Source organism: Macaca nemestrina, chromosome 7 (genome assembly GCF_043159975.1).
Source record: "Macaca nemestrina isolate mMacNem1 chromosome 7, mMacNem.hap1, whole genome shotgun sequence".
NCBI classification, from domain to species: Eukaryota; Metazoa; Chordata; class Mammalia; order Primates; family Cercopithecidae; genus Macaca; species Macaca nemestrina.
Genome location: NC_092131.1, coordinates 123571504 through 123598163, shown reverse-complemented (window position 1 = coordinate 123598163; position 26660 = coordinate 123571504). Strand labels below are relative to the sequence as shown.

Below are 26660 nucleotides of genomic sequence, written 5' to 3'. Positions count from 1 at the left end.
ACCAACATACAAAAAAATCAGTAGGATTTCTACACGCCAACAGCAAAAAATCTGAAAAAAAAATCAAGAAAGCAATCCCATTTACAATAGCTACAAATAAATAAAATACCTAGGAATTAACTTAACCAAAGAAGTGAAAGATCCTTACAATGAAAACTATAAAACAATGATGAAATAAGTGGAAGAAGACACTAAAAAATGGGAAGATATACCATGTTCATGGATTGGAAAAATCAATATTGTTAAAGTGTCCACACAACCTAAAGCAACCTATAGATTCTTCATGGACTGGAAGAATCAATATTGTTAAAATGTCCATACTACCCAAAGCAATAGACAATTCAATGTCTATCGATATACCAATGACATTATTCACAGAAATAGAAAAAACAATTCTAAAATTTACACAGAACCACAAAGACCCAAAATAGCCAAAGCTATCCTGAGAAAAAAGAACATAACTGGAGGAATCACATTACCTGACTTCAAATTATACTACAATGCTATAGTAACTAAAACAGCATGGTACTAGCATAAAAAATAGACTCACAGACCAATGGAACAAAATAAGGAACCCAAAAACAAATACATACATCTACAGTGAACTCATTTTTAACAAAGGTGCCAAGAACATACACTAGGACAGTCTCTTCAGTAAATGGTGCTGAGGAGACTAGCTATCCATATGCAGAAGAATGAAACTAGACCCCTATCTGTCACCATATACAAAAAATCAAATCAAAATGAATTAGAGACTTAAATCTAAGACCTCAAACTATAAAACTACTACAAGGAAACTTTGGGAAAACTCTCCAGGGCATTGGACTGGGAAAACATTTCTTGAATATTACCCCATAAGCACAGGCAACCAAAGCAAAAGGGGACAAATGGGATCACATCAAGTTAAATAGCCTCTGCACAGCAAAGAAAACAATCAATAAAGTGAAGAGACAACCCACAGAATGGGAGAAAATATCTGCACACTACCCATTTGACAAGTGATTAACAACCAGAATATATAAGGAGCTCAAACAACTCTATAGGAAAAAAATCTAATAATCTGATTTTAAAATGGGCAAAAGATCTTATTAGACATTTCTCAAAAGACATGCAAATGGCAAATAGGTCTATGAAAAGGTGCTCAACATTACTGATCATCAGAGAAATGCAAAATCAATCAGATATCATCTCACTCCAGTTAAAATGGCTTTATCCAAAAGACAGGCAATAATAAATGCCAGCAAGATTGTGGAGAAAAGGGAACCCATATACATTGTTTGGGGAAATGTAAATTAATTAGTACGATCACTATGGAGAACAGTTTTTGAATGTTCCTCAAAAAAACTAAAAACAGACCTACCATATGATCCAGCAATCCCACCCTCAAGTATATACCCATAACAAAGGAAATCATGTATCAAAGAGATACCTCCACTTCCATGTTTACTGCAGCATTATTCACGATAGCTAAGATTTGGAAGCAACCTATGTCCATCAACAGAAACAGATAAAGAAAATGTGGTACATATACACAATGGAGTACTACGCAGCCATAAAAAAGAATGAGATCCTGACATATGCAACAACATGGATGGAAATGGAGGTCATTATGTTATGTGAAATAAGCCAAGCAGAGAAAGACAAACTTTGTATGCTTTCACTTATTTGTGGGATCTAAAAATTAAAACAATTGAACTCATGGGGATGAATTTTTAGGATATAATCCCATTATAAGTTGAGGAGCATTTATATTTAATATTGAGATGGGAAGTAAAATGTAGAACATATGCAATATGTTAAAAATACAGACACAAAATAAAACTACATATCTACACTACAATGCTTGGAAAGATATCAAGCTGACTGCAATGATTACCTCTGGAAGGTAAATAGAAAAATATCGAAGGAAGATTTGTCCTATTTTTCAATATATTGTTTGGATTTTTCTGAGATATTATTCGTCCATCACTTGCTAAATTTAAAACATTTTTCTAAGGTCTAAAATGAAATAATCAAGATTTTGCATTTGGTCCTTACTATTTCAAACACTACATAACAATCTTGTGTATTGTTTATGTCAGAATAACTGACAAAACATTTAGATCCAACAAAACCCAATATATACAATAAATGGCATGAACTTATAAATTTTAAATTTTAAATTTTAAAAGGGGTATGTCAGAAGAAAAAAAAAACTTACACTTCCAAAACTTACATTCTACCCACTAGAAGTAGGCTGGATACTATAAAAACTGCTTTCGTACATACCCTGTAACTCACTTATAATAAATGTGTTTTACAGATTAATGGTTCACAATAACATCATCAAACTGCAAACTACCTCCAAAATAATCACCATACAAATGAGCAACTTTTCTTCTCCCTTGGTGTTGCTATACATACGATTTCCTTTCCTGATAAATGTCTAATCTGCTGGCAATTTAAGCAGCAGTTTAATTTTAGCACTAGTTAAGAGTATATTTTTCTTGCTCTTTCAACATTTTCCTAGAAATGATACCCAAGGACCAGTCACCATGACAGTCAATCTGCACCAGTCATAATACAATTGTTAAGAGTATAAGAAGCACAATACTCCCCTAAAATCACATTTCTTTTGTTTCTTAAAAAACTCAACACAAAAATTGTAGCTCATAGCTAAATTAAATTCCCAAATCAGCTACAAACATATCTTTGATTTTCCACAGACTATTATTATTCATTAGAACTTCATTGGACATTGCCACGAAAGAACTCAAAATTAATACACAGCAAAATGTCAAATGCAAAAAATGCAATTTGGCATACATTAAAGGTGCCAGTTTTACTTTCTTAGAGAGCTTTTGCTGATTTGTATTGGAATTTTAAAGTTCCAATAATAAAAATTATTTACAACATAATTCCAAGTAGTCATTAGGTACATCTTGCTTTATTATATTTTCTATGCTAAGAATGAGCAGAAGCAAGATACAGAAGTAGTAAGACTAAAGAAAAGGAGGGCTGGGGGCGGTGACTCACGCCTGTAATCCCAGCACTTTCGGAGGCCGAGTTGGGCAGATGACCTGAGGTCAGGAGTTCAAGACCAGTCTGGCCAACATGGTGAAACCCCAGCTCTACTAAAAATACAAAGATTAACCACGTGTGGAGGCACGCACCTGTAATCCCAGCTACTATGGTGGCTGAGACAGGAGAATTAATTCAACTCGGGAGGCAGAGGTTGTAGTGAGCCGAGAGGGACATTCCATCTCAAAAAAAAAAAAAAAAAAAAAAACAGATTTCAATCCTCTTCCCTTGTGCCTAAGCACAACAACAAACAGTAAAATTCAGAATGGAACAGAAACAAGCCGAGGATTTTCAGTAATAGAATTGCTTTAAAATACATATCTAGACATCAGGGAGAAAAGAAGATCAAGGGAATAAATCAAGGGAAAAAAGCAAGTTCTCTCCTCTCCTCTTTAAATGAGACCAATTATTTCATTCAATCAACATATCACCCATTTAGCCAAATGGTCTTCAATGTCACTGCATATCTTTTAGTAACATGTACTATATTTTCTCAATATTTAAAATATTACATATTAAAATTATTAGTATATAATTACCATGTAAAGAAAAATAGGAAAAAAATAAAGTTTAATCCGATTATCTTTCTGTCATCAAATACTGAAAGATATGCTCCAGTTTTGAGTGAAGGTACAAGTGGGGGGATATAATGAAAACAAAAAACTGCCAACTACTCCCAGAGTGTATCATTTAGTTTAATGGTTCCTAGTACACTGATAATATTCAACTGCTTCCTAAAGTTCTTCATTTATTCCCAGGAAACAATAAAGCAGACTTTCATACTGCACATGCCATTTTATATGAATCTTGCTTACTTCATTCAGGATAGATAAAAGCCACATTGTATGAAAAAAAATACCCTAACAAATGGGAAATATCTAAACTTTCAATTGCTATAGATGACTCAGTGAGTGGGCAGTTGCAGAAACTCATAGCTGAGGCTAGAAAAAGCTAATGTTTTCATGAAGATCACTTTGAAATGCAGTTCTGCGTATACATTATTTGCTCCTGCATTATGATTTTGTTATACTTCCACGCTAAGCAAAGATGAAATGTTGCATCCCATTGCAGAAGAAAAAGATGGAGTTTTTCTCATCATTATAGAAATAAGAAATCCTTTCAAAATTGGAGCCTTTTCTGGTTACTAGAACCATATTCCAGTATTTAAAATATTGCTACTTTGCCTCTATCATCCTGGCCTCCAATGACATTGTATTTGTCTCTCAAATACTGCTGATTGGGTATGGTGAAAGCAGTCATCTCTCTCCCAATACCAACAAGATTTTAAATTGTTTACTCTGAAGAAAAGCAGAGACATTTATTTTAAGTATGAAATATCTTTTAAAATAAGATAATAACATATTTTTAGAAATATATTTATCTACAGACAAGATTCAATGAATAAAATATTACAGGTAAGTAAAAATACAACCACAATAGGCAACCTTACTTTTTGATTGTACAGGCAAATAATTATTAAAGGGTTCTCATATTCCAGTAAAGAATTTAAATAGGCCGGGCGCGGTGGCTCAAGCCTGTAATCCCAGCACTTTGGGAGGCCGAGGCGGGCGGATCACAAGGTCAGGAGATCGAGACCACAGTGAAACCCCGTCTCTACTAAAAATACAAAAAATTAGCCGGGCGCGGTGGCGGGCGCCTGTAGTCCTAGCTACTCAGGAGGCTGAGGCAGGAGAATGGCGGGAACCCGGGAGGCGGAGCTTGCAGTGAGCTGAGATCGCGCCACTGCACTTCAGCCTGGGCAACAGCGTGAGACTCCGTCTCAAAAAAAAAAAAAAAAAAAAGAATTTAAATAATAAGAAATAGTACAAATCAAGTACAGTAATAACAGCTTCCACTGGTAGCACATTTATTTTGAAAGTTCTTCCATATATATTCAGCCTCTGAGTCCAATATTTATTGGATGTTCACATATCGAACCCTATACTAAGTCCTGGGGACATGAAGATGAATAAAACACATCCCTTTAGTTTCCATTCATCTCATTCGACAATCAAAATCATATTAAGAAAAAAGGGCAGGATTATCTCCATCTTACAGAACAAAATAAAGCCTAAGATGTTAAGGAATATTTTTCACATGACCACAAACTCAATTAAAAACAAAGCTTATTCAATTCTATTCTATTACATTCAGTTTATATCACTAACCTTTATGACCATGCCACATATTTATTACAATGCCACAAATTCATTTCAGAAACAGAATGACATTTTTTTTCATTTCCAGTTTTTAGGTTCAGAGGTACATGTACAAGTTGGTTACACGGGTAAACTGCATGTCACAGGGGTTTGGTGTACAGATTATTTTATCACCCAGGTAATGAGCATAGTACCTGGTAGTTAAAAACAGAACTTTAGAATATAGGATCAATTTTACTGACCATTCTAAGATATATCCAGTAGGCCTTTAGACAACTACAAATTTAACACTTGCGTGACATGAAGATCCATAAATACAGAAATATCTAATTTTACTGAGGCAAAGGTTTAACATCTTATGAGACAGCAAAGTGAGTGTTCAGGATCCATGGTGTAACTTGGCTTTGCTGTTTTCTTCTCATATAACTCTCCAGAATACCTGCAAAATGATATTTTACTGCATCTTCTGGGGGGAAATTCTATGTTCTAGGACTGTGCTAATACTAGCCACCTGTGGCTACTAAGCATCTGAAATGCAGCTAGTCTGAAGTGAAATGTGCTTTAAGTGGAAAATATACATTGGATTTGGAGGATAGAAAAAATAGAATGTAAAATATCTCAGTAATTCATTATATTGACGGCATGTTGCAATATACTATTTATACTAGAATAAAATATATCATTAAAATTAATTTCACCTGCTTCTTTGTACTTTTTAAATTGTGGCTACTAGAAAATTTGAAACTACATATGTGGTTTGCACTATTTCTGTTGGACAGCACTGCTGTAAGATATACCCAAATATTTGAGACATATTCTTTGAGACTATAGAGAATCTGCTCTACTAATATATTCTGTATGATTGCCAGTTCTCAATACACTGGAGAATGATCACAGGAGGAGGTAGGATTTATTAATGATGAAGTCTATGATACATTATCAGAAAAAAAGAGCAAGTTATCAGATTCTTAAAGGTACGTACACTGCTTCAGTATGTATTCAACTTATCGAGTGTGCTTAGCAACATGAAAAAAAGAAAAATGCCAATTCCTGCAATGAACATAAACCTGCTCTCAGTCAGTCTCAGCTCCTGTATGCCTTTCACAGTGTGACCACTTTACTGCATTTATTATAACTGATAAACTATATCCCTATTATAAGTAGTATGAGGTCAATTCGATTTTTTTTTTTTTTTTTTTTTTTTTTTTTTTTTGAGACGGAGTCTTACTCTGTCACCAGGCTGGAGTGCAGTGGCGCAATCTCGGCTCACTGCAACCTCTGCCTCCCAGGTTCAAGCAATTCTCCTGCCTCAGCCCCCTGGGTAGCTAGGACTACAGGTGCATGCCACCACTCCCAGCCAAGTTTTTGTATTTTAGTAGAGACAGGGTTTCACCATGTTGGCCAGGATGGTCTCAATCTCCTGACCTCGTGATCTGCCCCCCTCAACCTCCCAAAGTGCTGGGATTACAGGCGTGAGCCACCGCGCCCGGCCGAGGTCAATTAGATATTTTCACATGCATATATACACAAAAAGACTGAGGAGAAGGGCACTATGTTATTAGCACTAGTTATCTCTGGATGGTAGCATGACAGATTTTCTCCTTTTTACCTATTTTACGTTTTCCAACTTTTCAACAATAAAAATGAACTATATTCCTATCATAAAAGCTATTAATTTTTAAAAGATGTGTGGTATAATATGTAACATTCAACTCCACTTGAGATCTTCAGCCAAAAAGGACAGAGAAAATTAGAGGGAAATCGTTGCATATAGCAGAAGTCAGTCTCCTAATAAGACAGCAAGCCCATAAAAATCCAGATGATGCAGGCCCATAGAAGATAAGAGAAGATCAGCATTCACGCCTTAATAAAGTCCTGCCATTGCCTTTTACAAAAGAATACAAAACATATCCTTACCTAGATGACAAGATTTTTTTGCTAGACATTTGGAATACAAAACTGACAACTACAAGTTGCATTTATAAGATTCAAATTTTATTTATATATATTTAACTTTAAAATATGTGAAATAGGCCGGGCGCGGTGGCTCAAGCCTGTAATCCCAGCACTTTGGGAGGCCGAGATGGGCGGATCACGAGGTCAGGAGATCAAGACCATCCTGGCTAACACGGTGAAACCCCGTCTCTACTAAGAAATACAAAAAAATAGCCGGGCGAGGTGGCGGGCGCCTGTAGTCCCAGATACTCAGGAGGCTGAGGCCGGAGAATGGCGTGAACCCGGGAGGCGGAGCTTGCAGTGAGCTGAGATCCCGCCACTGCACTCCAGCCTGGGCTACAGAGCGAGACTCCGTCTCAAAAAAAAATAAAATAAAATAAAATAAAATAAAATAAAATATGTGAAATAAAATCTAAGTCAATAATTAAGGAATTCAGAAGTCTAACTCCCTACATTAGAAACCATTGTATCTATAAATTATTTCTATGCTGCTGATGGTGTGATTTACATATTCACTGATAATATCATTTCACAAGCTGCATTTGTATGGGCAGAGGTATATAAGAACCACTTAAATTTGCTGTTATACTGTATAGAATAAAATAGGTTTTTCATTTTTCTCATCACTCTTAGATTATAATACCTTCCTCACTGAATCTGGAAACGAACAAGCTCTTTTAACTTCAGAACCAATAGCTGAATTAAGACCCAGCAGTTTACTTGAAGTATTTAGTTTTGAGGTTTAGCAGTATGGATGCAGCCAGATTCCAAAAGGCAAATAATGAAAAACAGCCTAGCCTAGCCAGAGCAACCAGGTAAGAGAAAGAAATAAAGCGCATCCAAATTGGTAAAGTGGAAGTGAAAGTGTCACTGTTCACTGATGATATAATCGTATACCTGGAAAACCCTAAAGACTCATCCAAAAAGCTCTTAGATCTGATAAATGAATTCAGTAACGTTTCAGGATACAAAATCAATGTACACAAATCACTAGTACTGCTATACACCAACAGCGGCCAAGCTGAGAATCAAATCAAGAACTCAACCCCTTTTATAATAGCTGCAAAAAATAAAATAAAATACTTAGGAATATACCTAACCAAGGAGGTGAAAGTCCTCTACAAGGAAAACTATAAAACACTGCTGAAAGAAACCATAGATGACACAAACAAATGGAAACACATCCCATGCTTGCGGATGGGCAGAATCAATATTGTGAAAATGACCATAGTGCCAAATGCAATCAACAAATTAAATGCAATTCTCATCAAAATACCACCATCATTCTTCATAGAACTAGAAAAAAATGATCCTAAAATTCATATGGAACCAAAAAAGAGCTCAGATAGCCAAAGCAAGACTAAGCAAAAAGAACAAATCTGGAGGTGTCATATTACCCGACTTCAAACTATCCTATAGGGCTACAGTCATCAAAACAGCCTGGTACTGGTGTAAAAACAGGCACACAGACCAATTTAAACAGAATAGAGAATCGAGAAATAAAGCCAAGTACTATAGCCAACTGATCTTCGACAAGGCAAACAAAAACACAAAGTGGAAAGAGGACACCCTATTCAACAAATGATGCTGGGATAATTAGCTAGCCATATGTAGAAGAATGAAACTGGATCCTCATTTCACCTTACACAAAAATCAACTCCAGATGAATCAAAGATGTACATCTAAGACCTGAAACGATAAAAATTCTAAAAGATAACATCGGAAAAACGCTTCTAGATACTGACTTAGGCAAAGACTTCATGTCCAAGAACCCAAAAGCAAATGCAACAAAAACAAAGATAAACAGGTGGAACTTAAATAAACTAAAAAGTTTCTGCACAGCAAAATAAATAACCAGCAGAGTAAACAGACAACCCACAGAGTGGGAGAAAATCTTCACAAACTATGCATCCGACAAAAGACTAATATCCAGAATCTACATGGAACTGAAACAAATCAGCAAGAAAAAAAAACAAACAATCCCATCAAAAGTGGGCTAAGGACATGAATAGACAATTTTCAAAAGAAGATATACAAATGGCCACCAAACATATGAAAAAATGCTCAACATCACTAATCAGGGAAATGCAAATCAAAACCACAAAGGAATACCACCTTACTCCTCCAAGAATGGCCATAATCAAAAAATCAAAAAATATTAGATGTTGGCACAGATGTGGTGAAAGGGAACACTTTTACACTGCTGGTGGGAATGAAAATTAGTACAACCGGCCGGGCGCGGTGGCTCACACCTGTAATCCCAGCACTTTGGGAGGCCGAGGCGGGCGGATCACGAGGTCGGGAGATCGAGACCATCCTGGCTAACACGGTGAAACCCCGTCTCTACTAAAAATACAAAAAATTAGCCGGGCGAGGTGGCGGGCGCCTGTAGTCCCAGCTACTCGGAGGCTGAGGCAGGAGAATGGCTTGAACCCGGGAGGCGGAGCTTGCAGTGAGCCGAGATCGCGCCACTGCACTCCAGCCTGGGCAACAAAGCCAGACTCCGTCTCAAAAAAAAAAAAAAAAAAAAAAAAAAAAAGAAAATTAGTACAACCACTATGGAAAACAGTGTGGAGATTCCTTAAAGAACTAAAAGTAGATTTACCATTCGATCCAGCAATCCCACTCCTGAGTATCTACCCAAAGGAGAAGTTATCATATGAAAAAGACACTTGCATGTCCATGTTTATAGCAGCACAATTCACAATTGCAAAAAAAATATGGAACCAGCCCAAATGCCCATCAATCAAGTAGATAAAGAAAGTGTGAAATATATATATACACTAAAAATATATACATACACTAAAAATATATCTATACACACTAAAAATACACACACACACACACACACACACACACACACCCTGGAATATTACTCAGCCATAAAAAAGAACAAAATAATGGCATTTGCAGCAACCTGGATGGAATTGGAGACCATTATTCTAAATGAAGTAACTCAGGAATGGAAAACCTGAGAACTTACAAGTTTTCACTTCTAAGTGGGAGCTAAGTTATGAGGATGCATAGGCATAAGAATGATAAAATGGACTTTGGGGATACAGGGGGAAGGGTTGGAGGGGGTAAGGGGTACACATTGGGTACAGCATACACTGCTCGGTGATGCGTGCACCGAAATCTCAGAAATCACTACTGAAGAACTTATCTGTGTAACCAACAACTACCTGTCCCCTGAAAACCTACTGAAATAAAAATAAATAATTATTTTTTAAAAACACAGTCTAGGAATACTGCTGCAGAAACAGTTTTTCAAAATGAAGGAGAGAACTGGCATTAGGAAGATACTTTCTCCTGTTTCTCCAATGCCTTAACTCTTCTTTCACACAAACCTCCACAATTAAAAAACTACTTCATACCCATATAAAATCTACAAATATTGTAGCATGCCTAGAAAGAAGGCAGTTTTTCAGCATTTGAAATATTCAACTAATTATTCCAAAATATTTAAGAGTTGAAGCAGGATGTAGTGGCTCATGCTTGCAATCACAGCACTTTGGGAGGCTGAGGCGGGAGGATTACCTGAGCCCAGGAGTTTGCGATCATCCTGGGCAACACAGGGAAACTGTCTCCAAAAAATAATTTTAAAAATTAGCCGGATATGGTGGCATGCACCTGTGGTCCCAGTTACTCAGGAGGCTTAGGTGGGAGGATCGTTTGAGCCCGGGAGGTCAAGTCTTCAGTGAGCCATGATCATGCCACTGCACTCCAGCCTAAGTAATGGAGTGAGACCCCATCTCAAAAACAAACACAAAAATATTTAAGAGCGGTACCATGGCATCTTCCCTTGCAATAACAAAACTGAATCTACTTTGAAAATTAAGGGGGAACCCTAACTTTAAACAATAAAAGTGCTCCTGTCAATGTGGGTGAAAGTATAAATATACTGGAAAATTAAAATCTTTACTTTTTTTATTTTTATTTATTTTTATTTTTTTGAGATGGAGTCTCGCTCTGTCGCCCAGGCTGGAGTGCAGTGGCGCGATCTCAGCTCACTGCAAGCTCCGCCTCCCGGGTTTACGCCATTCTCCTGCCTCAGCCTCCCTAAAATCTTTATTTTTAAATAATGTAATATTTCTATCATCTTTTACATTATTTAGCACACACATGATACTATGCTTCAAGCATTAAGTACTTTTCAAATATGAGCTCATTAAAAACCCTCTGAGGTTGATGCTATCACTTCCCCCATTTTACAGATAAGAAAACAAAGGCACCAAGAAAGTGATTTTCCCAAGGCCACACAGCTAGTAAGTGGTAAAAATGAGATTCAACTCCAGGCAGTCTGGGTCCCAAATCCATGCTCTTAACTACAATGTTGCTTACTCTCAGAAAGTAATATGCTCATTAAAGCCCAGTGTTTGACTCATAGTTGAGTATTTAATAAAAATCTGCTCAACAGGGCCGGGCGCAGTGACTCACGCCTGTAATCTCAGCACTTTGGGAGGCCGAGGCAGGTGAATCAGAAGGTCAGGAGATCGAGACCATCCTGGCTAACATGGTGAAACGCCATCTCTACTAAAAATACAAAAAATTAGCTGGGCATGGTGGCGGGCGCCTGTAGTCTCAGCTACTCGGGAGGCTGAGGCAGGAGAATGGCGTGAACTCGGGAGGCGGAGCTTGCAGTGAGCCGAGATCGTGCCGCTGCACTCCAGCCTGGGTGACAGAGCGAGACTCAAAAAAAAAAAAAAAAAAATCTGCTCAACAAATAAAAGAAAAAGTGGAGATGGCGAAAAGCAGAAAACCCATTATTCACTGTCTCAACATATCATTATGAGTATACTGGTATACTTTCTGTCAGTGTTTTTTCTTGTTCACAGAGGGATTTGTTTTTCTTTAACACTCAGCATATGCAATTTTGAGAAAATAAAAAACCCTAAGATACTAGCCTCTTAGCATTTTTAGAATAACAGTTAAAAACTGAACACTTGTATATATGCATGACATATATTCTAATTTCATCTCACAACCCCATAAAGTAAGTACAAGTATTATCCTTAATTTACAAATGAGGAAACTGAAGCACGGTTAAGAAACTAACATAAAGTCGCATGGCCAGGAAGTGGCTGAGTTGGTAAATTCAAATCCAGGTAGTGTGACTTCTGAACTAGAATTCTTGACTATTCTTGGAGGGCAGGTTTATGAGTTACTTGAAAGACAGTAATCATGGTTTGTGTTTTTTTGTTTGTTTGTTTCTTTCTTTCTCCATGTTGATCAGGCTGATCTCAAACTCTCGACCTCAGGTGATCCGCCCGCCTTGGCCTCCCAAAGTGCTGGGATTACAGGTGTGAGCCACCACACCCATCTGTGATCATGTTTTCACAGAGTGGTATGATTTGTTTGGCTTGGCCTAAAATGAGGATGTTACCTTACAGATTTATTTTGTTTTGCACTAACTCTGACTTAAACAATGAAAATTTTTAATATCTTAAGCTTTCTTTAACAAGCTAAACAAATCTTCATGTCTTAAATTTTATAAGGGTCAAGTACCTTCTTGAAATCTTTCATTCAACAAACATTTGAATATCCACTACTTGTTAGGAACTGTGCTAGGAAGATACAGTCTTTGCACTCAATGCATAGGCTCTTTCCACTCAGCATATAAATATGCTCAGATTTCTCACAACTAATAAATACAACACACTGGTCCTTAAACATGGATAATAGCTTTGTCAACCACTCGGAGGTAGGAATAAGAATGGAATCCTGCAATTATCTGCCCCCTATCCTACAAAGTAGGTACACCTGTTATTTTTCTTGTAGTTCCTAAAGAGTGACTGACACTTAAATAATTACTAGATAGGTGCTATTTGCCTGCCTCATGCCATACTACCACCTCTTATCAGCTGGCAATGAAAGTCTACCTATTTTTAATGCAAAGTGGTTGAAATTAAAATGTTTTACTAAAACATTGGCTTACCAGGCTACATGTTTTAACTATTTTTAAAATTATAAAATTGTTATTTTGGGTTCTACTTTAATAACCAGATGACAAATGTGAATGTCTAAGACCACATGTGAAAGAAATAGTTTAAAAAAAAAAAAAAAGGGCATATTCACAGAAGATGGTAAGGCCAATCCTGCTTGATTTACAACCCTGCTTGTAAATGGAAACATTTGATTGTATGCAGTCCCAAGTCAAATCCTATTGATTGTGAAAAGGTAGCAGACAGCCAAAAGTTAAACAGTCGAGGGCAGCAGAAACACTCCTTGCCAGTTCACTGAGTGGCTTAATTGACAGCCAATGACTACAGGCACAATTACCAACTCAAGACCTAATAATGGAAAGGAAGCAAGGACAGAAACAACCTCCAAAACCAAGGTTAACATATGGAGAAACTTCTACTGGTTGACAATTAGTAGTGTGTACATAAAGCCTTGACAAGTTTCTTGACTGACACATGCTTACATCAGCGTTTAAATATAGCTGGCGCATATTTGAGTTCATAGTTTCTTACGTCCACATTCTCTAACAAGCCTCACTAGTACTTCATACCTTTTTTTTTTTTTTAATAGAGACAGTCTTGCGATGTCACCCAGGTTAGAGAGCAGTGGTGCGATCATAGCTTACTGCAGGCTTGAACTCCTGGACTCAAGTAAACCTCCTGCCTCAGTCACTTGAATAGCTAAAACAGGCATGGGCCAGCACACCCAGCTAATATTTTTTTACTTTTTGTAGAGATGTGGGATAGGGGTGGGTCTCACTATATTGCCCAGGCTGGTCTCAAATTCCTGGCCTCAAGTGATCCTCCTGCCTCATCCTCCAAAAGAGCTGGGATTACAGGCATGAGCCACCACACCCAGCCCCTAGTACTTTATATCTTTATCAGGTATGTGGCCTTCTACTGCTATTCTCAAGTCTGTAATTTGTCTTATAAATTTATGGAGGGAGTGATGTTAACCCCAAACACAACTTGGTATCTTGCAAATAATAGATACTAAAGTGTTTACTAATGATATTAAATCCACCCTATAACTACACCTCAGCCCTTATCAATATGCAGAACTGCTCCTCCTTATCTCTCTGACTGGAATGCCCCATGGGCCAGTCCTTAAATCTCTTCTCTTCTCTAGCTACCCTCACTCCTCAGGTGATCTAATCTACACTGACAAGTTCCAAATGTAACCTGGACCATTCTTCTCTGAACTCTAGATTCCCATGTTCAACTGCTGACTTAATATCTCTATTACTTAGCATGTCTATTAGACATCTCAAAAACTTAACCAGTTTAGAACAGAACTCCTAAACTCTCCCCAGAAACCTGCTCTGCACCATCCTTAAGTCTTCCTCATTTCCATTAATGACAACTCTATCTTCCAGTTGCTCAAATCAAAAACCTTGGAGTGATCCATTACTCTTTTCTTTTCCCATTCTACATCCAATCCATCAGCAAATCTATTTGTAACAAAACATAATCCAGTTAGAGTCACAATCAGTATATTTATATTTTTATACACAGAAATACAGATTCTAATATAATTGTACGTGGATACATGGATTAGTATACATACATGCATTTCCTAGTTCTTTCCACTGACAAAGTCTAGGAGCAATGACACTCCACAGCAATAAGCACACTTAGCATCCAGATCCTGGCTTCAAAATACCATCCTCCACTGAAAGGAACCAAGGTTCCTTAGAGAAATAATTGATTCTAGTGCTAGGGCCGGAAAAAAACCAAGATGAACCCGAAGCATGTGGTAATGTCAGAGAGTAAAGAAGTGTGCATGTACATACATATTAAAAAAATAGAAATATGCCAAAAGGACACAGAAGTAGACCTAAAAGAGATCCCAAGGCCCAAAACGGGAATAATTCGAGCAACAAAATAATGATAGCTTTTAATTCTAACACTAAGAATTAAATAAATATCTATGAATTTGAACTGAGATAAATGATTAGATAGAAGAGAAGGGACAAACCTTCCTTATAGAAGAATTCCAGTTAATAAATGTAGAAAGAATGAGGAAAAAAAAAAAAAAGTAGCTTCAGAACCCATAGCAATAATTGCTGCAGGCAAGATCCACTAATGAATGCTGAAATTAGTGGGCAGAAACAGGATACTGGCAAAGCCTCAAAGTAGCTCTCTCAAAATATTTACCAATTACTGTGGTGGTTTTAATATATGTCCACAAATTCTTTACTACTTCTCCCTCCAGGAAGTGGAGTTTGATTCCCATCCCTTTAAGTGTGGGCTAAACTTAGTATCCTGTTTCTAATGCACAGAGTATGGGAAACGAAAAATGGTAACTTTACAGTGGACAAACCTGGCAGAAACCACCTTAACAGAGTGATCACAAGTGATAAATTAGTTGATATCATGTACCTCCCATATGAAATAATAAGGGTACTTCACCTCTATGGTACTCTCCTCCAAAATCCATAACCCCAATCTAATCATGAGAAAACATCAAACAAACCTAAACTGAAGAACATTCTACAAAATACCTGTGTCAAGGTTATAAAAGATAAGAAAAGACCAAGAAACCGCCACACATTGGAAGAGACAGGACAACTAAAGCAATGTAGTATCATGGTTTGGATAACAGAATGCAAAAATAATATTAGAAAAACTGGTAAAATATAAAAGAAGTTTGAAGCTTGGTTGAAGCATCGTACCAATACTAATTTCTTAGCTTGATAAATGTACCATGGTTATGTAGGATGTCAACATTAGAGGAACCCAGGTGAAGAGTACATAGCAGCAATTTTTGTTTGTTTTTTGAGACAGGGTCTTATTCCGTTGCCCAGACTGGGGTGCAGGGGTGCGATCATGGCTCACTACAGCCTCTACCATCCAGGCTCAAGTGATCCTCCGACTTCAGCTTCCTAAGTAGCTGGGCCCACAGGCACATGCTACCACGCCCGGCTACTTTATTATTGTTTTTAGAGATGAGGCCTCCCTATGTTGCCTAGGCTGGTCTTAAACTCCTGGGCTCAGACGATCTTCCCACTTCAGCCTCCCATAGTGCTGGGATTACAGGAATAAGCTACCACACCTGGCCTGCATTATCTTTCTTTCTTTCTTCTTCTCTTTGAGACAGGGTCTTGCTCTATCACCGAGGCTGGAGTGCAGTGGCACAATCACAGTTCACTGCAGATTCAACCTTCCAGGCTCAAGTGATCCTCCCACCTCAGTCTCCTGAGTAGGTGAGACTACAGGTGTGCACCACCATGCCCAGCTAATTTTTTGTATTTTTTTTTCTAAGAGACAGGATTTCACCACGTTGCCCAGGCTGATATTAATGTCCTGACCTCAACCCACCTTGGCCTCCCAAAGTGCTGGGATTACAGGTGTAAGCCACTATGCCAGGCCCAATTACTATATTTTCTATCTTATCCTCTGACTTGAAATGAACATGGTTTGGACAAGAAAGAATGAAACGAACATGGTTTGGACAAGAAAGAATGAAACGAACATGGTTCGGACAAGAAAGAAATGAACATGGTTTGGACAAGAAAGAATGGGCTTTGAATCCTGGTTCCATCACCTGACAGGGTGTGTCTGGATATGTTATTTAACCTTTCTAATCCTCAGTTTCTTCATCTGAAGGAGAAAAAAAGAAATAATATAAGGTAAATAACAACATTGTTGAGTTAGTGTTAGGATCAGAATTAGGTATTAAAGTGTCTAGCACATAGGAGGTACTCCATAAATAGAAGCTAGTATTATTTGCTCTTCATTTGCTCTTCAGCTTCACACTGACTTCTAGCATTTCATGCTCCTCATTTTCTCCCAACTGGATCACCTCCTTACAGGCTTCCAGCTCATGATCCAGAAGGACTCCATAGTTCTTCAGCAGAGTTGCAATACTCAATATCATTAATTCCCTCAACCAACTGTCCTTCAGATATCTCTACCAAACAGATATCTACAAAGCAGTGGATAACAGCCTGGGCAGGATTTAAACCCGAGCTGTTCATCTTACAAACAAGGAGAGTAACAGTAACAATACGTATTAACTCATAAGGTTCTTGTGAGTATTAAATAGTTTCTTCAGATAGTCTGATCACTCATTGCTGGAAAAAAATCAACCATGCAAATTGGTGGTACTGCTACAAATACGAGGTCTACAATCTGAAATAAACAGGCCCTCAATGCTTAACTAACAATCCTTCTTCAGTTTCCTAGTCATGTGTCTGTCTGTCTACCTCTCTCTCCCTTACCTCCACCCCTATCCCCTCTAGCTATTCCTTGGAAGCTGTTTACAAAAAGTATGTATAAACTACAGACTGTCTTTTTTTTCCATTCCTTTCACAGGGATGGATTAATTTTACCTGGCTTTTGTGTGTGTGTGTGTGTTTTCTAAGAGATAGGGTCTCGTTATGTTGCCCAGGCTGGCCTTCAACTTCTGGGTTCAAGCGATCCTTCTGCCTCTGCCTACTGAGTAGGTGGGACTACAGGCACATGCCGCAGCACTTGGCCTCACATATTGTTTAAAAACCCCTATTCTATCACGTTCCCTTCACTCTTAGCAGATGATTAAAAATTATACAAGACATGTCATCAACTCTTCCTTCCTGCCCTGTCAGTTACAAACTTATTTACACTGCCATCCATCTCCTTCCTTTCTGCTCACTGGAAAAGTGAGACTACCTTCTATTTAAGGCCAACTTCTCTACCTACGCCCTGGATCTCATTCCCTATTACCTTCAAATCCTTGCCTCCATCCACCAGCCAGTTTCCCACGCCCATCAAACACACACATATACACTCTTCTTCAGTTTCTCCTCTCCACTGGCTCTTTCCAAGCTCACATTAAGCATGTCCAAGATTCCATTTGTAAAAAAGGCAAACTTCTCTAAATCCCAAGCATCTCCCCCTACTTACAGACTCCGTCAGAGTCCTTTGTTGAAAACATTGTATCCCTCTCAATTAGCTACACTTACAGTTGTTATTCACTTTTCAACACCCACCCCCATGCATTACAATGTAGCTAAGTGCTCTAGCTGAAGTTACAAAAGACATCCTAATCATCAAGTCTCAGAGACTTTATTCAGTCTTAATCTTACTTTTCCTTTTGGAGGCAGGATACAGTGTTGACCACTCCTAGCCCTTGAAATAATATTCTCCCTCAGCTTTCATGACAAATCTCTATGTCCTTTTTTCATCTTTGGTCTGTCTGGCACAGACGGTTGGCTTCTCTTCTGCTGCTTGCCCAATCTACTCAGCAGATCACAACAGAAATGTAGGAATCATCCAAAATCTTCAGTCTTGCTCAATTCTATAATCTAAATATATTTTTCCTGTCCCGTTAATAATACTTCCTAAATCTCTCATAGAACCATTCCCTCTTCTACACTCTTCATCATTTCTCGCCAGGAATAGCTTCCTAACTGGTCCTTGCTTCCAGTTTTGTTTCTAATTCAATATTCACTTTACTGTCAAAATGACGAGTCTAAAATACAAATCTGATTCTACCACAGCATAGCTTAATTTTTTCCCCACTAAATCCCCACAAACTTCAGAATTAAGTTAAAGTTCCTTAACTTGGTTCACAAGACAATCATTGATTTGGCTTATTACTTCATCCACCCCTGTTCTAAAGCTGTGTTATTGCTGTCCACTCACCTGCAGTCATTGAGTATGTGACTGTAGTTGTCCAAATTGAGATGTGCTATAAGTGTAAATTACATACCAGATTCTGAAGACAGTAGAAAATTATGCACGGGATTCTGAAGACAGTATGAAAATGGAAAAGTCATATTTCATTATTACTTTTTATACTGAATGCATGTTGAAATGATATTTTGGATATACTGAGTTTATATTATTAAAATTAATTTCACTTTTTACTTTTCAAAATGTGGTTACTAAAAAATTTTAAGTTGTATATGTGACTTATATTTGTGGCTTGTATTAAATTTCTATAGGACAGCACTGGTATAAGATGTACTTTCCCTCTTTCTGGACCTAGTTAACTTTTATCTATTATTGAAGATTAGCCCAGGTAACACTCTAAGATGCATTCTAGACACCCTCCCCCCATCCCCCCAAGTCTGAGTCAGCTACCCTTCCTCTGTGCTTCCATCCATAGGAATGTGTGCACAGCCCTGTCATACTATAATTATTGGTTATCACCTATCTTTTCCTCCTCAACTGTAACCTCCTTGCAAAAAGGAATATCATATTCTATAATACTCAGGTACTACCTACCACCATGCCTGGCACTTAAAAGGTACTCAAACATTTGTCAAACAAATGTAAACTATCTATTCCTGGCCTAAAGATTACTAGAATTTACAATTCACGAAGGAAAACAAATCAGCCTTGAGGGAACCTAGACTGTACCAGGAGTTTCAGTAATGAAAGGACTGGGAAGGAAAGTGGGGTGGGGGGTGCGGGGGGTGGGGAAGATTGTAGGAATCACAGTAAAGAGATGAGCAAATGACAGAACAATGCTCATCATACACATCTGCCTCTTACAGTGAAAACAGCGATTTGCAACACTGATATGGAGCCTTGTACCCACACTTGGCATGCCAGGGGCCACAGTTTGGTTCCTAAATTACTTAAACAACCCATCCAACAAAAGGGTATGATTTGGCAGGTATCAACACAAATGGCTAGGGCCCAGCACCTGTTCCACTTAAACAGCACATCAGTACAGTTAAAAAGAACAACAAATCTCTCTCATGAAGCAAATGCTAATCTCATGATGCTTCACCACGGAACAATTTAGAAGAGTTATTACATGAAATGTGCCAAAGCATGAATTTATTGCTGATGCTTATTTGGCAAATATGGTTGGCACTGTTAGATGTTGAAAAACATGTATGCAAATAAGCAAATAAAAGTTTTTAAGCTCTCAAGCTTAAATATTTACATTACCATAAATGTACAAAGATAAATGTTTATATGAGTACATGTATAATGCATTCCAGGAACACATTTTTTAACGTGATTGTCGGGAAACAGTTATGAAGTGGCATTATTTCTTAATGGGCCTTCAGGGTAGACTCTTAAAAATGAATTTTGAACGTTAACAGGCTACAAACATTATTGTGAAAGTTTCTGTGTACTATCAACTGGATAAAACGAATAGTTGAGGTATCATAATAGTTCAAAGTGATCTTATATTTTTCTTTCACCAAAACACTTCTCTTCCAACCCTAGAATACAGCCACACATAAATTTTAGCCCCTAAGTTGGGGCTGGAGTAGGGGGTAGTGAGGGAAGAGAAGGAACACACATTAAAAAGCCTTAAAGAAAATAATTTGACATTTTTCCCACATAATACAGTCATGTTAGAGAATCCAAAACAAAGACATAATAAAATATTCCCCCTTTCCTCCCTGACAGCAATGAAAAGGGGATGTTTGTTTTTTCACATAGTTTGTGAGTTGGTCATATCCAAAATTCACTAGCAGTGCTATGAATTCTACTTCCATTGTTCATCTCTGGGCTGAGGCTATAACCCTCAACTTTGAAGCCAAGAAAATGTACCATATCTGCCATTATAGTTTACTAAACAAGTCACCAAAGAGAAGTCCCAGGCAAGTCAGAAAGTAATTAGGGTAGCCAGTGAATTGAGCTATCTAGAAATGCTCTGAGATTACAGGAGAAGCCATCATGAAGTGAGTATTCAAGATTGCTCATGGAAAGTTTTACCCCTGTGGATAATTCACGTTTTTCACTTCCATACTGCAGAGAGCAGTATGGGTTCTCTGACTACACACATCACTACATCACTTCATTTATCGGGAAAAGACGACGCTGTGGCTGAACAAAAATCAGTAGGTAGGCCCCAAAACAGAATCCTCAAGGCAATCCCAGTTCAGGTGAAAAGCTGTTCTCGTACATCATCCAATGACCTAAAAATAGTCTTTTATGTAAGTCTCTAAGTATTTAATTCAACGTATGATCTTACCACACTCAATAGAGGCAGAAAAAAAAAATGAATTAGGTTTTCTATAGCAAGGCCAATAAAGATGAAATCATAGTTTTCCTCTAGCTCATCACTACCCCCTCAACGCCAGCCTTCCAATAACTCCATTCCACAGCTCTCAAATTCCTGAACTTGGATCTTTAAAAAACAACGAATTGCAAAAAGTAACATTTAACAGGCCAGAGGCAAGCGGGGTAGGAGGGTCGCTCCCGGTGCTCTCAGCAATCTTGAACGCAGCCAAAGGAGGAAAAAATGAAATCAAGCTCCCAGACCGATGGTGCATACGACGAGGGGGAAGGGGACAGACGCGGTTCAGACGGCAAGTCCCCATCGAGGGAGGAAAGAAAAGTTGCAAGAACGGATGAGTCAAAGGGCAGAGAAGAAAAAAACTGAGCAGCCGAACCACTCACAACCCCCAAACGACCCCGCCAGCCCACACGTTCGCAAGCTCCCCAGCCGCGGCGCGAAGGGAGCAGGCAGGGAGCCACCCGGCGCTGCCGGCGAGGCTGCACCGATGCTCCCGGGTGTGGGAGCGGACTGACCGTGTGGACCCGGCAGGAGCCAGAGAAGTCCTTTCTACCCTGGCCTCCCTGCGTCCAGCTCCTCCAGGCTTCACTTTCCCCCGCAGCCTCCCTGCCGCGCCGGGGGGCGTCCCTCGCGGCGGGTCCCAACTTTCCTTCCTCTGGGGGGCGCCGCGCTCCCGGGGCCGCCGCCGAGGGAGGGGGCAGGGGAGGCGGGGGGCGCGCGGCACCAGCGGGGCGCGGGGGTGGCCGGAGAGCGAGAGCCCGCGCCGGGCTGGACGCACTGGCCGCCAGAGCCCCGGCAGCGGCGCCACCCAGAACCCGCGCCGCCCCGCCCGGATTCCCCCGGGTCAGCGCCCTCAACCCGCGGCAACCCTGGTCCCACAGCCGGCGCGTGAGTAAAAGGCAACCGAGGGGACACAGACAGCCTGGCCGCTGTTACCTGAGGGGCGCACACGACGCCGCGGCGACCACCATCGCCGTCCGTCCCGTCCCTTTCCTGGTGACCACGGCCGCCGCCGCCGAGCAACTGACACTAAGAACAACTAACTAACTACTCGCCGCGGCCGAGTCCACCGCGCGCTCCCGGCCGCTCGTCGCCCGCCCAGCCCACCAGCCTGCCCGCCTCCTCTCGGCCCCGCGCGCCGCCCCTCCGCGCGCGCCCTCGCCCGCTCGCCGCGCTCCTGGATCCGTGAGCACGCGCGCGCGCGCGCACAAGCTCCAGTTGTCTCCCAGGTCTCCCTCAGCCCAGCGGGAGGAGTCGCCGCCAGGCCCCTCCTCTCTGCGTTCCAAGCTCCAGAGGACGAGACCTAAAGGGCGCCTGATTGGCTGTGGAGGGCGGGGCCAAGACAAGGGGCGGGGCTGCCGAGACCTTGGGCCCGCGAGAGCGAAAATTTGGGTTCGATTAAGCCGCATAGGAAAAGATCAGGGAAGTCTGGGCCCATCTGGGCGTCGGAGCCCGCTAGGTCAGCCGTCATCGAATACAGAATATGTTTTCGAGGACGCTAATATATAGTCATGACCAATTTCAGTTCCTCTACTTTCTGCGGGCCGTGGCAATAAAAAAAAAACTACATCTCCCAGAAACCTCCACGAAAATAAGGCTCACCTTGCGTAACCGCGTAGTCCTTCGCCGCATTGGGGCAAAATAATCCCTTCATTTTTCTGAAGGGACCGTGGAAAATATTTCATTTTTCTCCTCACCGGAGCAATTGTAAATGCTGTGCGGTAAGAGGAGTTACCTGTGGAAAGGTGGTTAAGAGATTAGGTAAAGAAAAGGAAAGGACACCAAAATAAAGTGCTGCGGAAGAATTTTTGTCCAGCTGTGAGACGACGAGTGCGTGAAGTGAAGGCGATTGAGAGGGGCTGAGGGAATTGTCCTCTGTGCAAGGGACTTTCTTTAGGCCCCAGGCCCCTTCCTGCCCCTGTCGTCAGCAGGTCAGTAAGCAAGGCGAGCTTGGGGGTGGCCCCAGTCGAGCTGCCTTTCACCCCTTGAAGATCACCCCTCTTTTGGTGGTGGTGGTATTGGTTTGTCTTGGTTGGAGGCCGGCTGAATGGGGGCGCCTCAACTTCCGGTTGGGGGAGGGGAGGAAGGCCGTCCTGGGGGAGGGGGACACCCTCACTTCCTGTTGGGGGGGTGGTGATGGTTTGGGGGTGTCCAACCCACTTCCAGTGCTGGTGAGGGCTTGAAAAGGTGGTGCTTGGTGCCATTCGCGGAGACCGTATCTTGCAGCTTGGGGGTTGTGTTTTATGTGAAAAGTTAGGTTATTCCAAGTTGTGCTGAACACCAACCTACAGTCAGAATTTATGAGTTTGTTTCCACGTGGAAGATGGAGCATTTCCTCCCCAGCAAAATTGTCTCAGTGTTTTCTTCAAAGAATTCGAAAGCCCTTGTTAAAAAGCTCTATTCACCTCTGCAAGACCACATAGCTTGTGTGACTGATGAATTGCCAACACCTGCACCCCTACTCAAGTCCAGCCTCGGATAGGTGAAGTGTGGTGCCCTCTGCCTTGACATGCAACAGGAAATCTAGCTTCTCTTTTAAGGAGATAACTTTTTATTTAGGGGACTGAATATTTTACATAAAATCCGGGGCGTTTTCTTCTTAGCAGAATGAAAATATCACACTAAAGTACTCAAATTTGATGTTAGCTTAACTGATAAAATTGACGTCTTAAATTATTAGTCCTGTTGATTTTGGCTACAGGTTTTGCCCTGTGCCTGAGAACAACTTCCTCAGCCTTAAAAATTCTTATGCGTAGCTTACACGTAACATTTGTGAAAGTTGCATTTTATTACATTTTCCTCCTTTGTAATTTAATTCATCACTGATTTTTAAATGGTATCTGTTCTTTGTGGTATTAAAGTATAACACAAGGGTCATGAGACTCAGCTCCGATTCTAAACAGGAAAAAGCTGGCTCACAAAGGACAAAAGATCAATAAGAACTTTCTGGTTTTCAATATCTCATTTGTAATAAACTGTATGTGAGGTGGTAATAAACACTCAAATAATTTTGATTCCTTGGCTTCTGTTGTCAGATAACACAATACTTAGAGGGGTGTGTGTCTGTGTGTTGAAGGAATCAATCTACTTGAAGCTTACTTTGTGAAATCTGAATAATGTTAGTAATTTTAGGATATGTTATCAGTGAACCTAGAACTGTATTTTGAAGTAATAAGGCCTGTGTACTTTTACTTTTGGGATTGTACTTAATCTAGCCTCAGACTCTGCAATTATTTTAATTCTATAGTAGTTTTTTTAAAAAGCTGTTTGGTCACGCCTGTAATCCCAGCACTTTGGGAGGCCAAGGCTGGCACATCACGAGGTCAGGAGTTGGAGACTAGGCTGGCCAGCATGGTGAAACCCCGTCTCTTCTAAAAATGCAAAAATTAGCTGGACATGGTGGCGCACACCTGTAGTCCCAGCTACTCAGGAGGCTGAGGCAGGAGAATTGCTTGAACCCGGGAGGTGTAGGTTGCAGTGAGCCGAGATCCCGCCTCTGCACTCCAGCCTGGGCGACAGAGCGAGACTCCATCTCAAAAATAAATAAATAAATAGCCGTTTGGTTTAGAGTTCATTAGAAAATATGTTTTAAACCAAATATTACAGTTAAAAAAAAAATGTTTTAACCTTCTGTTGTCACTTTAAAAAAAAAAGTCTAAGACCTTAAAATCAAGTATGATTTATATTTTGAAAGACCACACAATTGCAGTAGTTGACTGAAAAGACAAAATATTGGCTTCGTGGTTATTAATAGGTTAGGAACATGTAGACTGCCCCAAGTATTAATTGATTAAAGAAAAAGTGTTCACTATCTTCTGTATTAATGTAATATAGAAGAAAATATAGTCACCCTGACAAATGAAACTATAGTGTTAGGAAATATTGAAGTATGGAAAGATTGTAGAACTAAATGAAAAAAATAGAGAATATCATGTTAAAATACTGATTGAGGTAGAGTAATATTGCCTTTTGGAAACTGTCTTTATTAAATTGGTCTTTATGATACTCCATGGAAGAAATACAGTATAATAGAAATAAGAAAAATTGCTGCAGCTGAAAGACTTGAGCAGCTTGAAGAACTGTCTGTTTAGAAGAAAGCAATATATAAAGTACATATCTGAAAGAAGGTATTTTGTGATAAGTGGCAGTTATTCATTGGTTCCATCAAAGAAGAAATATTAGAAAAGCCTGTGAAAAATAGAGAGGGAAAGTCCATAGAACCTGTTTTTATTCTTTTTAAAAATGTTTCTTTGGAGAGGCTTGCTGTCCTCCAAAGTTTTGGTTTTTTTTCTTTTTTTTTCTTTTTTCATTAATGCCCTTTGTGCAGTTTTCTTTGCATGTTTAATGGAAATATAATATCAAAATTTAAAGAATTAAGATTAAGATTTTTGTACATGTACTGTTACTTCAAGTTAATGAATTTGAGGTTTCATTCCATTACTTGCCAGCTATATAATAAAGAAATTGTCAATTTTTTTTTCAAATACTTGGATTAGATAACCATTTTGTTTCTCAAAGACTCATTGGATACACTGCTCACAGCAGTATGAAATATTAAAACCGTAGGTCACAATTCTGGCTTCCATCTGACTGAAATTCGATTATCCACAGAGATGTTATACATAATACAGAAGTGTCTTTTCATTCTTTCATCTACTTTTCTTTGTAAAATCAGGCTAATGTTTTGCAACTATTGCTTTCTTTGTTTGTCGTTTTGATGGTGGTTTATTTTTGTTGTTGTTGTTTTTGCCATAGGGTTGAGGATTAAAGGAAGTATCTTAAGAACTTGAATGGGTTTTCAACTTACTGCTTTGCTGTCTTTATTTCATAGTCTTCACGGGTATTCAAATGAGAATACCCCTTACATAACTTTTCATTATTTTGGCAAAAGTTTAGAGTGTCTACTATGTGCCAGTCACTGTTCTCAGGTCTATGAATACAGTAAATATGGCCAAATATTCGTATTCTCTTGTAGTTTACTCTCTAATTTACAAATTAAAACTGGAAATTTGCTCACTTGGTATTCCTAAATGAGCAAATGATCGGTGTTCAAACTGGATAAAGAAGCAGCCCTAAACCTGATCTCTCCTGGTCTTAATCTCTAAGCCATTCTAAACCCAGATTTGAATGTTTCATGCTAATTTTTCTCCAGACCATAGAAGCCCCTGTGTTAAATATTCAGCCCCTTTCATTGAAATATGTATCATTTTCCTACCATTCTAGCTTCGTTTGTATTGTGAAAACAAATAAGAGTTAACAACGGGGAAAATATGGGATCAGATAGGCCCAAATTCAGCAGTGGTTTCTACATTCTACTAGCTGAGCTTACTAGCTTGGTAACCATGAGCAATTTATTTGACCTCCCTAAGCCTCAGTTTTCCTAAATCCAAATGGGGTTGTTTGGTGGAATCAGAATGTTTTATGTAAATCTCCTGGTCCAATGCCTGGTGCTAGAAGCTTCATTAATGCAATTATCTTACCCCCAATCTTGCTTCTGCTTTTCTGACTATTGTGATTTGCCCACATGTCTGTTTTAAGCTGTACATTTTCCCC

The 26660-nt window shown here is 39.5% G+C and overlaps 2 protein-coding genes across 25 annotated transcripts in view; one reads left to right on the top strand and one right to left on the bottom strand.

Annotated features, from left to right (window-relative positions):
• Positions 1–22844, bottom strand: part of LOC105491024 (pseudopodium enriched atypical kinase 1) — a 305249-nt gene extending 282405 nt beyond the window's left edge. For 11 of the 23 annotated variants that reach the window (XM_011757114.3, XM_011757110.3, XM_011757109.3 and 8 more), the window contains exon 1: positions 22044–22190. The gene's annotated coding sequence lies outside the window, so the exon portion shown is untranslated. Of the gene's footprint in view, positions 1–3152; positions 4659–21622; positions 21714–22043; positions 22212–22709 lie in introns of those variants that run through there. The other 12 variants (XM_011757117.2, XM_071100876.1, XM_071100878.1 and 9 more) reach the window with 7 other exon arrangements.
• LOC105491021 (high mobility group 20A) overlaps positions 21974–26660 on the top strand; it is a 69361-nt gene continuing 64674 nt past the window's right edge. Inside the window, exon 1 of one of the 2 annotated variants that reach the window (XM_011757106.3) lies at positions 21974–21995. The gene's annotated coding sequence lies outside the window, so the exon portion shown is untranslated. Of the gene's footprint in view, positions 21996–22900; positions 23039–26660 lie in introns of those variants that run through there. The other variant, XM_011757104.3, reaches the window with a different exon arrangement.